The 15837-nt window shown below is 40.7% G+C and overlaps 1 long non-coding RNA gene across 1 annotated transcript in view; it reads left to right on the top strand.

The window, feature by feature from the left end:
* The window catches only part of LOC125156574 (uncharacterized), a 125961-nt gene extending 112063 nt beyond the window's left edge, over positions 1-13898 (top strand). Inside the window, exons 3-4 of the long non-coding RNA XR_007148677.1 lie at positions 10282-10910; positions 12382-13898. This is a non-coding gene — a long non-coding RNA (uncharacterized LOC125156574). The remainder of the gene's footprint in view (positions 1-10281; positions 10911-12381) is intronic.
* The last annotated feature ends 1939 nt before the right edge of the window (positions 13899-15837 follow it).

Genomic DNA, 15837 nt, shown 5'->3' with positions numbered 1-15837 from the left:
AAATTAACCATTTCCAGGAAGAAAAATAGTCAGTTTTAAAAAAGCCTGGAATATTTCTATTTAAAATAGGAAATACATGTGAATGATGTCAGGAATATTTAAGGAGTGAGGATTAACTAACAAACGAATATTTATTAAAATGCACATTTTGATTGTCTATCTGCAATTCCAAAGTTGCAATGAGAAAATAGTGTGGGACGCCTAGGTGGCTCAGTCGTTTAAGCATCCAGCTTCAGCTCAGGTCATGATCTCACAGTGTGTAGGTTTGAGCCCCACTTGGGCTCTGAGCTGGCAGCTTGGAGCCTGAAACCTGCTTCAGATTCTGTGTCTCCCTCTCTCTCTCTGCCCCACCCTCACTTGTGCTCTTTCTCTCTCTCAAAAATTGGCCCAAAGAAGCTACTTCTTTCCTTCTAAAACAACAACAACAACAACAAAATAGTATACTATCCTTCTCCTGGGGTAACTGAAAATCTATCTGACTTTTGTCAGAGTACTAAGTGAGAACAATTGTTTATGATACAATTTTCTAATGTGGAAACCTTTAATATATATTAAGAAGAAAGGAAATAGAAACAGGAAAGGAAGAAAGCACTGCTTTCTCTATGGCTTAGATGTCTCTATGTAGCAGGTGTTATGTTATATACGTTCACCTACTTTTTATAATAATTGTAATTTAAAAAAATTTTTTTAACATTTATTTATTTTTGGGACAGAGAGAGAGAGAGAGAGAGAGAGAGAGCATGAACAGGGGAGGGTCAGAGGAAGAGGGAGGCACAGAATCTGAAACAGGCTCCAGGCTCTGAGCTGTCAGCACAGAGCCCGACGCGGGGCTCGGACTCACGGACCGGGAGATCATGACCTGAGCCGAAGTTGGACGCCCAACCGACTGAGCCACCCAGGTGCCCCAAATAATTGTAATTTTTAAAAAGCCATGAGTACTGGAAATTTATTTGGGCCATATATGGTGGGTACTCTATGCTCTGTTGGCATTTTCTCCTTAAATTCTCGGGATTCTTGCAATTTGTCCAAGATCATGTAATTGGCGCTAATGCTCAAACACAAATCAAGTGTTATCTGAATCTAGAATCCAGGCTCTTTCTCTTGTGCTGTCCTCACTCCCACTTTATCATCTATTCCTCACAGAAACCCTGCAAAGTAACTATTTTTAAAACCCTTTTGCTAATAAAGTATAGGTTGAAGAGGTTATGTGATTTGCCCATAGTCTCAGTTACTGTTTCTTAGTGACACATAATTCCTAAGGCAAATTCTGAGGCCCGCCTCACTTTTTTCCCGATAGTTCTGAGAGAGAAATATGAAGGCTTATATTTGTTTCTTTACCATGCAGGTTTTTTCATGTAATTCATTAAAAAAAATACCTTGCTATTAACATGAAATGGTGGACAGTGGGAAAGAAGGGCAAAGACAGAAAATGTCATCTTTGAAGGGACTTTAGCAGCGTTAGCATTAGAACACACACACCACTGTCCTTTGCAGGTAACGGCCACCCTGACAAAACACAGTGTGATGATGAATGCTTATTAAGCCGTACCCACTGGCCCTTAGACTAGTGGGACCTTCTCTGTGATTAGCCGACAGGAAGGAAACAGTGCCTAATTTCTTTGATGCAATGGACTCTATTCATGTTAGTGGTGGCAGGCAGATTATGCAACAACAAAAGAACAATTCGTCTCCTTCTGAAGAAGAATGCCAGTGATGGATTCTGGAAATCCAGGAGGCATTTGACGTGACAGCTTCAGTGATTCCTGCTTATCGACAGTGTCCTAAACTGAAGCAAAGCAGTGATAGTGCCAATCATAAGAAGAAGTGGCTCCTTAGACAGAATGTAGTGTCCAGGATTCAGAAAACATTGAAGATTTGTGACTTAAAAGAAACCACTGTCTGACCAAAGGCTAGCGTTATGCATAAGTGATTATAAAACGTAAAACGCCAGTAATTTGTTCTTTACCGATAAATACCTTGAATGGATGGTTTATAAAAACGATTGTTCAGTTTTCACTGGCATTTTGATTAATTAAAACTGATGGATGGCTTTTCTAAATGACATTGAAGATTCAATACCACAGACCCCACATAAATATTTCTGACCCACTGTAAGCAACTATTCATGGAGTGTCATTCAAGAAGCACAAACAGGGCCCTCTCTCCAGATCCCTTTACTCTCGCTTTCCCTTTGCACCCCACCACACTACCCTATATGTATGTGTGCACATATGCTCGCATACACAACCTATACTAAAAGATCCTATAGGGCAGATTGGTTCTCAGAGCTTACAAGGGCTCCAGCCTAGAAGGCGCTGAGGCCGGGTTGCAAGCCCAAATTGTTTCAGTAGGAGGTATGTGCTACCCCAAGAGGAAATAGTTCAAGGGAAAAACTCCAAAGTACCTGTGTTTAAATTTGAAAGGATTTCAGGGCACCTGGGTGGCTTGGTGGGTTAAGCGTCTGACTTCAGCCTCAGGTCATGATCTCACGGCTCCTCAATTTGAGCCCTGTGTCAGGCTCTGCGCTGATGTGTGCGGACAGCTCAGAGACTGGAACCTGCTTCGGATTCTGCACCTCCCTCTCCCTCTGCCCCTTCCCTAATCACACTTTGTCTCTCTCTTTCAAAAATAAATAAACATTAAAAAGTTTAAAAGAAAATAAGGGGTGCCTGGGTGGCTCAGTCGGTTGATCGTTTGACTTTGGCTCAGGTCATGATCCCACAGTTTGTGAGTTCAAGTTCCACATCCGGCTCTGTGCTGACAGCTCAGAGCCTCAACCTACTTTAGATTCTGTGTCTTTCTCTCTCTCTCTCTGCTCTTCCCCTGCTCATGTTCTGTCTCCCTCTCTCTCAAAAATAAACATGAAAAGTTTTTAAATTTAAAATAAAAATGAAATAAATTTGAAAGGATTTCATTCACCTAGAATTAACTAAGTTTATATTTTCAGCCAAATCTCAAACAGGAAATTAAGCTATGATAGAAGAATTAAAATGGCTGTATATATCTTGGAAACTTTTAAGTATGGTGAGAATAGAGGAAAAAAATGTCATCAGCTATCTGATCTCATGTGAGCATAGACTGACACTTAAACAGAAAATGTAAACAATTTGTGAAAGATGGTCACAGGGAATCTCCAAAGAATGTCCATAGACTCAGCAGGAGCCAATGGAAGGTCTAAAAGGACAGAAGGAACAAGAAATTCATAGTTCATTCATTGCTTGCTTTAACCAGGCCAAGAAACTTTGACAAGAAATAATTTCTCTGGAATCCTACGGTGTCTGGGCTAAAAGTTTAAAATTTCCAGCCTTACTATGAACGATGTCCCAAGACCGATACAGGGGAGCTGGAGCATAGGTGGCTTTGCCCAACATTGTCGTCCTGTCCAGCCCCACTCTAGCCTTGTCCCATGAGAATCTCAGAGGTTTGTTTTGAGGCTGCCCTCTTGTTGCCAAAGGGAGGGAACAATTCTCTTTCTCTCGCTTCCATGTAAAACTTCGAAATCATCCCCCTATGAGTTCACAGCTGCATGACGTCTGCCCAGAGCATGTATGCATGGATGTGGTGTGCCTGTGGGAAACGAAGGCACTAGAATTTCATGTTCATGTCACTGCTTTTTCATATTAATATTTTACTGAGAAAAATATAATGCTTAGCAATGACTCACTGGAGTTTTTATTGAAATGAAAGGGCAACATAGTCATTAATAACTCAGCAACTCTGCCAATGCAGGGATGAGTAGGACTAATGTTACTTCACATGCAAAAAGACTGGGCAACATCTGTCTCACTTTCCACCAAAAATCCAAAACAAAGCACCGTGCCTGGTGCTCAGTAGACACTAAATACTGTTAAATAAATGAGTGATTATGTCTTTCTATTCCTAGAAAGTAACCCACAGCCTTTTTTGAGGAAATCCATTGAATCAGTAATCACTATGACTTTTTGAGAATATCTCTATATTCCTTATTAGGTGTAAGCCTCATATCATGGGACACATATGACTTATTCACTGAATTATTCCCAGAGTTTATCAAAGTGCTTGGCATGTAATAGATACTCTGTAAATACACATTGCACGAAGAAGGAAAGAAAGAGGTTGCTTCCTCTCTGAAGTTAATGCAAGTCTGTCTGCCCTCCTATCGGTTAGAGGCATGGAACTTCTTTTGAAGTTTTCAGCATGGTTATTAAGGGTTACTATGTTCCTTCTGATAGAGGCCTATGTGACACCTTAAGGTTAATCAAAATGTTCAGTGTTGAGCTACAGAATATACTAGGAGCTCTATACATTACTGTTTCACACTTTGGGAAAATAAAGGCCATATTTTTCACTTCCTTTCCTAAGTGAGTATCCATGTTGTGTCTTACCCTGAAACAGATACAACCATAAGAGGGACTTGGTTCCAAATGGTCTCATGTCAGATTCTAATTCTAACTCTGCTCATTGATTTTGTTTTACTGTGACATATCATTTCTGGTTTTCCTTACTCTCCCAGCTGAGCCTGTCACCCAGGAACTCACTTCGGGTCCCCTGAGCGTGATAGCATTATTTCAGTTGAGGACCAATGATTTGTATTATAGAGCTTCTGTTCATCATTTACTTTTCCCATGCAAATTGAGGACACGGGTTCATATTGATTTAGTAACTTAAATCCTTATCGTTTGGTTCTCTCATTAAGTGGCATAGCCTTTTCTCGGCACAAAAATGTTGCAGAGGAAAGTTCTATCGGAAGAAATCTGTTTCCTGAGGCAAGATCAAAGGACCTCCATATATCACTTTGTTTGATGCCCTTTGGTTAAATGTTTGCAGCTTTTAAAAAAATCACTGAAGAGTCTCATACAATCTATTGTAATTCAGAGTCAAACCTTGTTATAATCAGAAGTTTCAGGAAACCCTATTTAGATTACCTGCTCATGAGTTATTCCCAGAATAAACAAGAGCAATAAGAAAAGCATAGACACTCAGTCTTCATGAGAGGAATGTAATTTATCTGGAATTATTTCCATTTTAGTGATAGGGCTCCATAATCTGTGACTAGCCCAGCCCCAATTATGACCATAACACAAATATTTGCATACTTGGTACAGCTTCTTGCCTCAGCCTCCTGGTCTCACCCCCATTTCTTTTTTTTTTTTATTTAAAAAAAATTTAATGTTTATTTATTTTTGAGACAGAGAGAGACAGAGCATGAACGGGGGAGGGTCAGAGAGAGAGAGGGAGACACAGAACCTGAAACAGGCTCCAGGCTCTGAGCTGTCAGCACAGAGCCCGACGCGGGGCTCGAACTCACGGACCACGAGATCATGACCTGAGCTGAAGTCGGATGCCCAACTGACTGAGCCACCCAGGCGCCCCTCACCCCCATTTCAAGGGTCAGTTTTCTCTGCCCCACAGGAAGAAGGAAAAAGTCTTAGGGAATTCCTCACACATACCCTTCCCACAGTCTCAGGCCCCCTCAAGGCCCTGCTCTCTGCTCCCTGTCTGCCATAGCTTCCTTTGTTTTGCCAGAATACAAGGGTCAGGAGAAAGACTGAATTCCAAGGATTCAAAGGAGTTCTTGACCAACTCCATTTACTCTTTACACCCCCAATAACACATGAGGCTGGATAGGGGTTTCAGAATAAACTGAAAACTTTGGGTCATTGAAAACAACTCTAGCTTCGAGAAGAATGCTGGTGCAATTTTGATTTGGATTGCATTGAATGTGTAGATTGCTTTGGGTAGTATTGACATTTTAACAATATTTATCCTTCCAAGAAAGTGGATGATGGGCATTGAGGAGGGCACCTGTTGGGACGAGCACTGGGTGTTGTATGGAAACCAATTTGACAATAAATTTCATATTTAAAAAACTAAAAATAAATAAGACAACTCTAATGTGAAAGGGACAGTGTTAAACCTGTGCTCTTAAATATGACTTTTCCCATAGTTCAAAAGGAAGCATCCATAGTTACATCCTCCAGGACATGGGAGTGATGTCCTCTGTTCTTTGCCTTTGTGTCTCTGTCCTGAACTCTTCTAGCTTCCATCTTAAGTATCATCAACTTCCAAGAAGCCCTTACCCCTCTCACACAATTGCTGGTCTCATCCTATACTCCCTTCACCAAGGGCCTCATTCCCACCCAACATTCCCAGTGTTGGGAGGCAACCCACCTCTCTAGGTCATTTTGAAGAGCTTGAGCAGGACACTCGTTTAGAGCCGTGGGAAGCTCAAGCTCAGCAGCAGAGCTCCACATGGGCATAGGCAGTTTTACTTATGTTCCCTTCAAGACCATCTCCCCGGTGTGAATTGCATACAAGCGTATTTAATCTGCTGATTATCAAGAGAAAAGTCACTAAACCAAGTGTGCACATGGGTATCCACACACTTCCCAAGGACACACAGTTCTCAGGGATGTGTTGGCTCACGTGATTGTGAAATACAGAGGCCATTCTAATTATGCCACCCAGGATTCTCTCTTCTTCTCTCTTTTAATCCTGCTCCCCTATTCTGACTCCTTATCTCTTACATTCGGCTTCTGTACACAACCAGGGAATATAGCCACTTCGTGTTTTCCTGGCTTCACAACCCTAGTGGAAAGAAAACGTGTCTCTCCCAAGCTATATGTGCAAATCTCAGAGAGGATTCTAATCAGCACTGATTGTGTTGGACTCCAGTTTAATCGTTGTGGAAGAGGAATGGATGGATTACCATGAGTAGCCCATTCTAGTTCATGTGCTACCCTGTTGGAGAGGCAAAAGGGTGTGGGTGTGGGTGTGTGTGTGTGTGTGTGTGTGTGTGTGTGGTTATTGCCATAGTTAAAAGCTGTGCTAGAACCACATTGAGGAAGAGGAATTCCAGAGGTGGGAAGCCAGGAAAATTCATGAGCAGACAAAACATTCCCACACAGTGTGCATTCCTGGTAAGACACCAGTTCCAACTCCACCGTTTCCCTAGGTTTTGTGCTAGCCTTTGCGGGCTGTGTCTCTCCTTTCTCATCGGAATTCTCCAAAACAAAATGTGGTGTGCAGACTATACCTTCAGCCAAAACCATTACAAAACAAGTAAGCAAACAGAATTCAAACACCACTTTCAATATCCTGATTGGGATGTCAAGAGGGGGAAATGTACGTGCAAATTTTAAAAGGCTTTCCAGAAGATTCTGGTGAATAATCAGACTTTGGATCCACTGCTGTGAAGGATACAACTCTGCAGAAAGAGATGCGATACCCCAAATCTTTACAGCTACCTTTTCCTTGTCATACTGAGCCACCAGCTATGCCTGGCTTCCCCTTGACTATGACATCTGTTGACTGTGTTCAGAAGCTTCTCTGTAGAGCACGTGCTTACCTGATGATTTTGTCAAGAAACAATGACTTCTGGGCAAAATCTACTAGAGAAAAAAATGTCTCCCTAAGAAGTAGATGACAACTTCTTATTTCCTCGCTTTCTTTTCTCCCTGAATGTTCCCACTCTTCTTCTAGGAACTTTTCAGTGAGAGGCTTTGGAGTAAGACAGACCTGAGTAGGTATTCTGGCTCCCCCACTTACAAAGCTAGGAGATCTTCAGCAAGATATGTAACCGCTCAATGACTCCATTTCCTGACCTGTCAAAAGGATAATAAGAACTGAGTCCCTATATCATGAGGACTGTGTAAGAATGAGGTGATTCGTTTTAAAAAAAAAATTTTTTAACGTTTATTTATTTTTGAGACAGAGAGAGACAGAGCATGAACGGGGGAGGGGCAGAGAGAGAGGGAGACACAGAAACAAAAACAGGCTCCAGGCTCTGAGCCATCAGCCCAGAGCTCGACCTCACGGACCGTGAGATCATGAGCTGAGCTGAGGTCGGACGTTTAACAAACTGAGCCACCCAGGCGCCCCAAGAATGAGGTGATTCTTAAAAAGCATTTAGCACAGTGCCTGATGTACAGCAAACGTTCAATAAATGTTTGATATCATACTTCTTTACTTGTTCTAAGCATGTACTTGGATGTTTATTCATTAATCCAAAAGTATATTCATTGAGACTTTTCTACTTACAAGAATTATGCTGTATTAAGGATTTCAAGGTGAGCAAAGAAACGGGGCCCTTTCTTAGAGCCTAATGAAGGATGTAGATGTTAATTAAACCATTGATCATATGTGTAATTATAAAATGTGAAACAAGCTAGGAAGGAAAAGTACAGGATGCCAGGAGACCACATCAGTTCCGCCTGATCTAATGGTGTGAGGTGCTCTAAGAAAGTGCTTTGGAAGCCGAGAGTTCAAGAACAGAAATGTGACGGGGCAAAGAGAGGGAAGTCTTGGGGGAAAATGTTCCAGCAGTGGGAACAATATGGTAAAGTACCAGATGTAGGAAGGATAAGCATCTATTCAAGGAACGGCAAGAAGGCCAATATGAGAGGCACATAGCAAAGAAGGATGCAGGGCTTAGAAGAGGCATCCAGAGAGTTGGAGAGGGTTTCTCCAGTTCAGCACTATTGACGTTTGGAGTCAGATGACTCTTTGCTGTGGGAAGCTCTCATCTGTGGGATGTCCACAGCATCTCTGGCCTCTACCCACCAAATCCCAGGATCACCCCTCTCCCTTCAGTCCTTACAGCTCATAATGTTTCCAGATATTGCCAAATGTCCCCTGTAGGGACAAAGGGGAGCCAAAGAACCACTGGGTCAGATCACATAGAGCTCTCCAGGCCACATAAGGAGTTATACCCTTACATGGGAGGATCCTGAAGGATTTGAATAGGAGAGCTATGTGACCAAGTTATATTTCTCGTGTAGACTATGAAGTAGTCTGGCATATAAGGGAAGGGTGTCTTCTTTCTCCTATAAAATAATCCTTTTATCTCCTCATATACCCTCTCCAATCTCTACCAAGGCATAAACTTTTACATGTGATTGTTACCACCCATAGTTAAAATGCATATGCTTAGCTATCAATTATGTTGGAAGAATATCCAAATATTGCTTTTGAGCATATTGTTGTGTCACGATAACAGAGTTATAATTATGCATTCTTCAGGGTTCCTACCAACTCATATGTTCAGTAGCTTAGAACTTTCAGAAATGTGTCTTGGGGAATCAAATATATACTTTGGTTCTTTTTCTGAGAAAGGGATATTTAGAGCACTTTATGATGATTTTTTTTCTTGCATTAATCAAATAAGAAATAACTGGTTTTCAAGATGCTCAACATTGCTCCTCATCAGGGAAACACAAATCAAAACCACACTCAGGTATCACCTCACGCCAGTCAGAGTGGCCACAATGAACAAATCAGGAGACTATAGACGCTGGAGAGGATGTGGAGAAATGGGAACTTTCTTGCACTGTTGGTGGGAATGCAAACTTGTGCAGCCACTCTGGAAAACAGTGTGGAGGGTCCTCAAAAAATTAAAAATAGACCTACCCTAGGACCCAGCAATAGCACTGCTAGGAATTTACCCAAGGGATACAGGAATACTGATGCATAGGAGCACTTGGACCCCAATGTTTATAGCAGCACTGTCAACAATAGCCAAATTGTGGAAAGAGCCTAAATGTCCATCAACTGATGAATGGATAAAGAAATTGTGGTTTATATACACAATGGAGTACTATGTGGCAATGAGAAAGAATGAAATATGGCCCTTTGTAGCAACGTGGATGGAACTGGAGAGTGTGATGCTAAGTGAAATAAGCCATACAGAGAAAGACAGATACCATATGTTTTCACTCTTATGTGGATCCTGAAAAACTTAACAGAAACCCATGGGGGAGGGGAAGGGAAAAAAAAGAGGTTAGAGTGGGAGAGAGCCAAAGCATAAGAGACTCTTAAAAACTGAGAACAAACTGAGGGTTGATGGGGGGTGGGAGGGAGAGGAGGGTAGGTGATGGGCATTGAATCTTTTGGGATGAGCACTGGGTGCTGTATGGAAACCAATTTGACAATAAATTTCATATATTAAAAAAAAAGAAATAACTGGTTTTCAGTGGGGGATTCACTTCAGCTTCTTTTCTCTTTTTTTACTGTTATGACTCTTAAAATGGCCTTTAAAAAAAAAATTCAGATTTAGCATTTAGTAAAACCAAACAAAAGGCACATTCTGTCTGGCCAGGGGGAAAATGGCCTTGACTCCAGTCTCAGATATTTCAATATAGCAGACTTGGCAGATGCATTTTTCTTATATAGTTAGAAAGTTAGAAAAAGACAATTGAGGTAAGGATCTTGGTTCAGAGTGATTAAAAAAAAGACACTATAAAAAGGCGATGAAAGATGTGCAAATGCTTGGAGAGCTAATGGTTGATTCTTCTCAAATGGCAGAAGCTATGGGGCGATGGGGAGGAAGAGGAAAAGGAAAGAGGGGCTGCAGCTGTTGAAGGGAAGAAGAGAGAGGACAACAGAGCCGAACCCAATGCTGCCATTGCACTGCGCTTCATGAGAACTCACCTCATTTCTCCAGGAAACTGGGGGTGACTGATGAAAGTTCAGTGGGAGGAGCTGACCCACATACTCCTGTGAAAGCTGGAAAGTAAAGAAGTGGAGAGTGGGCTTACTGCCGGGCATAGGAGTGAGTAGATGCAAATTCTCTGAAGCATTGTCCGAGGGAAGATTCAGCCAATGCACAAACGGCTCAGTGAACAACCATTCCAGGTTGCCCGGGACTGGAGAATTTCCTGGGATACAGGCCTTTCAGTGTTAAAACCAGGCAAATGGGGACGGCTGGGCGGCCTGTTCCCCGTGCTACCTTCCACAGAGGATCACCACAAAGACGCAAGGACAAGCATGACAAAGTTTACCCATGATGGTGGGGCAGATGCAGCTTCAGCTGTGAAACCCACAGTGCAGCAGCAGCAGCAGAAAGTATTAGAGAATGAAGCCCCAGAACATGGAACAAATGCTGCGTGGACCCAAGCATCTCGTGTACAAACTCTCCTGAAGATGGATGTAAGGTGAGTTGATGTGAGCTCCTCTCTTTCCCCAGAGGGGTCTCCCATGGAACAGAATGACCAGAGAGCAGAGATGATCCATATTTGAGACCCTTGAACAATACAGATTTAAGCTGTACAGGTCCATTTATACATGGCTTTATATATATATATATATATATATATATATATATATATATATATACACACATATATACACACACACACACACACACACACACTACACACTACAGTAATATAAATGTATTTTCTCTTCCTTATGGTTTTCTTAACATTTTCCTTTCTCTAGTTTACTGTATTGTAAGAATATAGTATTTAATACATAAAACGTACAAAATATATGTCAATCCATTATTGATGTTATTGGGAAGGCTTCCAGTCCATAGGAGTTAAGCTTTCGGGGAATCAAAAGTTACACATGAAGTTTTGACTGTGCAGGGCGTCAGCACCCCTAATCCTGATGTTGTTCAAGGGTCAACTGTCCATATTTCTGGTCTCACATTTAAAATGTATGCAGGGGCGCCTGGGTGGCTCAGTCGGTTGAGCGTCCGACTTCGCTCAGGTCACGGTCTCATGGTCCGTGAGTTCGAGCCCTGCATCAGGCTCTGTGCTGACAGCTCAGAGCCTGGAGCCTGCTTCAGATTCTGTGTCCCCCTCTCTCTCTGGCCCTCCCCCCATTCATGCTCTGTCTCTGTCTCAAAAATAAATAAATGTTAAAAAATATTTTTAAAAAAATGTATGCAAATCACTAAAACAGTTTTGGATCTACAAAAATCCAATTTAGTAAAACCATTGCTGTGTTCACAAGACTGAGCAGTTTGAGAGAAAGGATACCAGTGGATGCCAGAGGTGATTGGTGTAGATTTGCAAAAGATTTTCTTGAAGATAGAAAAAATGTATGTCCCGTTTCCTGATCTCTTGCCAGCCTCTTCCAAATCTGTGCATTCTTTGACTCTTCTCTAAGACACTAATAGTTCATGAGCAAAATCAAATGCAGAGAGCAGCCTTATAGCATGGATTCCCATGTAAATAAACTGACAGATAAATAAGAAAATTAAACACATTGACACATGCAATGGGAGTTGTTGGAAGGAGAGGTTTGACTTAGTGGCACTATAACTTTGTGATTTTTATTACCCTCATCCTACTTTCTTTTAAACCTGAAGCTTTCCCCTGAGCCTGTTTTCCTAAGTAGAAGGGTGCCTTATCAAATTCATGAATACTTTTATGTTCATTTATTTATTTTGGGGGGGGGAGGGGCAGAGAGGAAGGGAGAGAGAGAGAATCCCCAGGACTCTGCATGCTGTCAGCCCAGAGTCCAATGTGGGGCTCGATCCCGCATGAGATCGAGATCATGACCTGAGCTGAAATCAAGAGTTGGATGCTTAGCCAACTGAGCCACCAGGCGCCCCTTCAAATTAGTACATACCTCCTGATGTCACGCTGTCCTGAAGGTGTTTATGTCTCGTTGCAGAAATAACAGGATACGTGAAATGGCCTCAAATGATGTATAAAGTATATACTTAAATATAATGATGATTCAGAAGAGGAGATCATCGACAGCTAGAGAAACTGGAGATCGTGGTAGAGCATTGAAGGATGGCTCAGACTGAGAGAACTTTCCAAGTATGGGAAGAGATGAAAGTGGAAAAAAATTAAAAAAGACAGGAAGCACAGAGTGGAGGACGAAGAGGCTGAGCTGACAATTATTGTATGTTCACTATGACACATGCAATGTCCTATGTAAATGATGAAATGCATTTCATTCTGGTGGGGACTCTTTATGGAAGGTAATTTTATTGCCCCATTTTAGAAATTAGGAGAGAAGCTTAGAGAAGTTGAGTAATTTGCCCAGAGCTTCTGAATAATCAGGTTTCAGTGCAAAGAGTCTGGCTTCAGAGCCTACGCTCGTGTGCAGCAGGCCCCGGTTCATCCTGAGCTGTGCCCAAACCAGGCAGAGAAGCAATTTCGGGGGAATTCTGGAAGACTCTGTTATTTAGGCAGTGACATGTAGACCTATGCATTACAAAGTGATTCCTTAACCTGGAGAAGATGTGATTGTTGGTGGATCTATGTGTATCAGAGCAAGGCCATTTTATCTATTTGATACATACAGTGTCTAAGCCCTTCACAGTTTTTGAAGGCCTATGAAAATGCATGTGTTATGAGATGTAGTGGCTTCAGAATATGAAAACAGTATAAACTGCCTTTAAAATGTAATTCTAATGCTCACTACCCATTTGCAATTCAACTTTCATATATGCTAATATAATGTTAAGAAGGACTCCTGAAGTTCCTTATATGCAAAAAAAAACAGGATTAAGTATGCATAATGTTGCAGTAAAATATAAAGTCATTTACTAGTGATGCTTTAAAACTTGTGGGAGGCATCTACTGTACAAATCGTTATTTTTTTCAGAAAAATTATCTGAAATTTGGGTAAAAGGTACAAAGGTGGGGTAAATCTTTTCAATATCACATGGGCAAAGGCCATTCAATGATCATCTAGAAGAATGTACTTAGTTGGTCTCATTATTTATTATTGATTAGAGGTCCAAGACTTAATGAGGTCACTTAACTCATAGATTTTTGTTTAGCAAAGGTGAAAATGATTCCTGTTCAGTAAAATAAATGCTGCCAAATTCTTATGACTTGTTGGACCATCATAAATCTGTTTTATTCTTAAATGGAAATCAGCAATCTTTACCCAGAATTTCTTTGTTAAATTTCCTATAAACATCTTAGCATTGTAAATGTTCTTTAACATGTTCATTAACATCTTATTGGTTCTCCCTGCCTAAGAATTATGCTTTTTCTCTTCTGTTCATTATACTTTGACATTTGAAAATATATTTTGTGTGCAGTTTCCTCATATCTGTGATTCTAAAAGATAGAAAAAGGACATCTGCTTACTGGTGACATGAATTCAGGGGTGGAAGCTTCTTTCGTCACTAGGGTGGATGTTCATTTTGTTCACTAAGCTCTGGAATAACTGCATAAAAATATTCTTAAAACATCTTATCCTGAAAGTGTTGTTCTGTCTCTTTACTTACAATGATCTTTATAACCGGTGGGAAACTATGGAGCCTGTAGTGAATGGGAATTAATGAAAACGTCTTGCGGTGTGGCAGCCTGCCATTTGCTCCTATAGTAACAATTTGCTTTAACATATGGCCTTCTGATTCCACACTTGCAGTTCAGCAAATTTTCTTCTTAGGATGCAAGGAGAGGCCTGACTTGCCATTATAAAAATGAAATCCTAGGATTGATTTGGCCACATTTCCACATCCATAAAAGTAGTATGGTCTTTATCTGCACCCCATTTAAAAGATAGGAACAAGACTTTTGAACAACGAAGCATTTTCTTTTCCAGGATATTACGTGAATTAGAACTTCAGCTATCAGAAAAATGACCTTTAATGCAAAGATTTCTAAAGTGTTTGACATTTGGCTAACAATGGGGTTCAAACGTAAAATGGAGAAAGTGGCCGCAAATGAGTATTTGGTTTAAAAAAAACAGGCTTTACTTTAATAGCCCTTAATTCATGCAAAGATATTCAAAACTATTAGCAGGATGAATCTCAATGAAGCAAATTAGAATAAATTAAAATATTGCTCAACAATTCAATTAACCTTTCAAAATCGAAGAGGAAACCGAGTAATGTCACGCTGTGCTTGTTACCTTAATAAAATACTATATACATAAATATGGTACTCAAAATATACTATCACTAGCATTTTTCAGGGTAAATTCTGGCATTACTTACACTTACCAGAGACATTTCCTATGTAAAAATATAAAAGGTTTAGGACAAATTCTCTTGCTCGTGATTTGGGGTATTTTGCCACAGACACCCCAGTTCTAATTATGTACTATTTATTTTTGAAAGGATAGAGGGAAAAGCACGTATGTACGTCCTGTTTGATAGCTTCCAAGGAGGCAGATTTTAAGAAAAGTGCATATTATGATCTGTGGTTAAATAAGAATGTTTGGATTCAAAAGTTGAACATATCCAAACCATCATTGTGAGAAATATGTACAGTTTTCTCTTCGAAAACCCCTCCCAAGATGCAAGAAATGAATTTTGTTTTTTTTTCCTGTGGATCAGGGGAGATCATTAAAAGGAATTCTAGCTGAGTGCTTTGCTAACTTTCCCATCAGAGATAACTAATTCTATCTCACATATGTTACCACCAGATAACAGCATTCTCCAGTATTTCACAAACTAAGGAGTTGAGAAACCAAGAAAATTTCCAACTGCATCTATTACAGTTTTGAGAAAAACGCTGGATATGCCCAATTCTTCATGTAAATATATGCCATCTTTTTCTTTCAAAGGGAGGGAAATTACATTAATGAGCCCTTACTGTGAACCAGACATTGATCTATTTTATGCTTTTTGGAACTGTTGTTCTTCTGCTGGGGGTTAGTAAAGCAAGGCGTGGAGAAGTTACATAACCTGTTCAAGGACACAGTGTGATTAGATGACAGTGCTGTTGTGTGACTTCAGAATTGTCTCACTGCAAACCTCACGTTTTTGCAACTGTACCATGCGGCACTCAGTTCCATGGGCGACACTTCAATCTCTGTTCACCCCTCCCCTCCATTGAACTAAGGTATCTCTGAAGATATTGGACAGTTTAGAACTGTCATGATCCCCTTTTTGTCATGATCTCTATTCATTCTCTCCTAGTAACATTTCAACTGTTATATGCCTCACTGAATTCCGATGAGGGAGGCAAAAGAAAGCACTTGTTCAAAGACCGATGATTCTCCCTTCAGAAAGCCTGATGAAGATTGTGATAAGATTTGTATCCACTTACTATGATCACCCCTTCTACTTCCATTCTTTCGTCTTTTCTTTTGGTTTCTGGAATAGAATTGTACATTTTCCTGAAATTAAGTCTCAATTTTATATCACCAGAAAGG

The sequence above is a fragment of the Prionailurus viverrinus genome, chromosome F2, assembly GCF_022837055.1.
Source record: "Prionailurus viverrinus isolate Anna chromosome F2, UM_Priviv_1.0, whole genome shotgun sequence".
In the NCBI taxonomy this organism is placed as follows: domain Eukaryota; kingdom Metazoa; phylum Chordata; class Mammalia; order Carnivora; family Felidae; genus Prionailurus; species Prionailurus viverrinus.
This window is presented reverse-complemented; position numbering and strand designations above follow the sequence as displayed.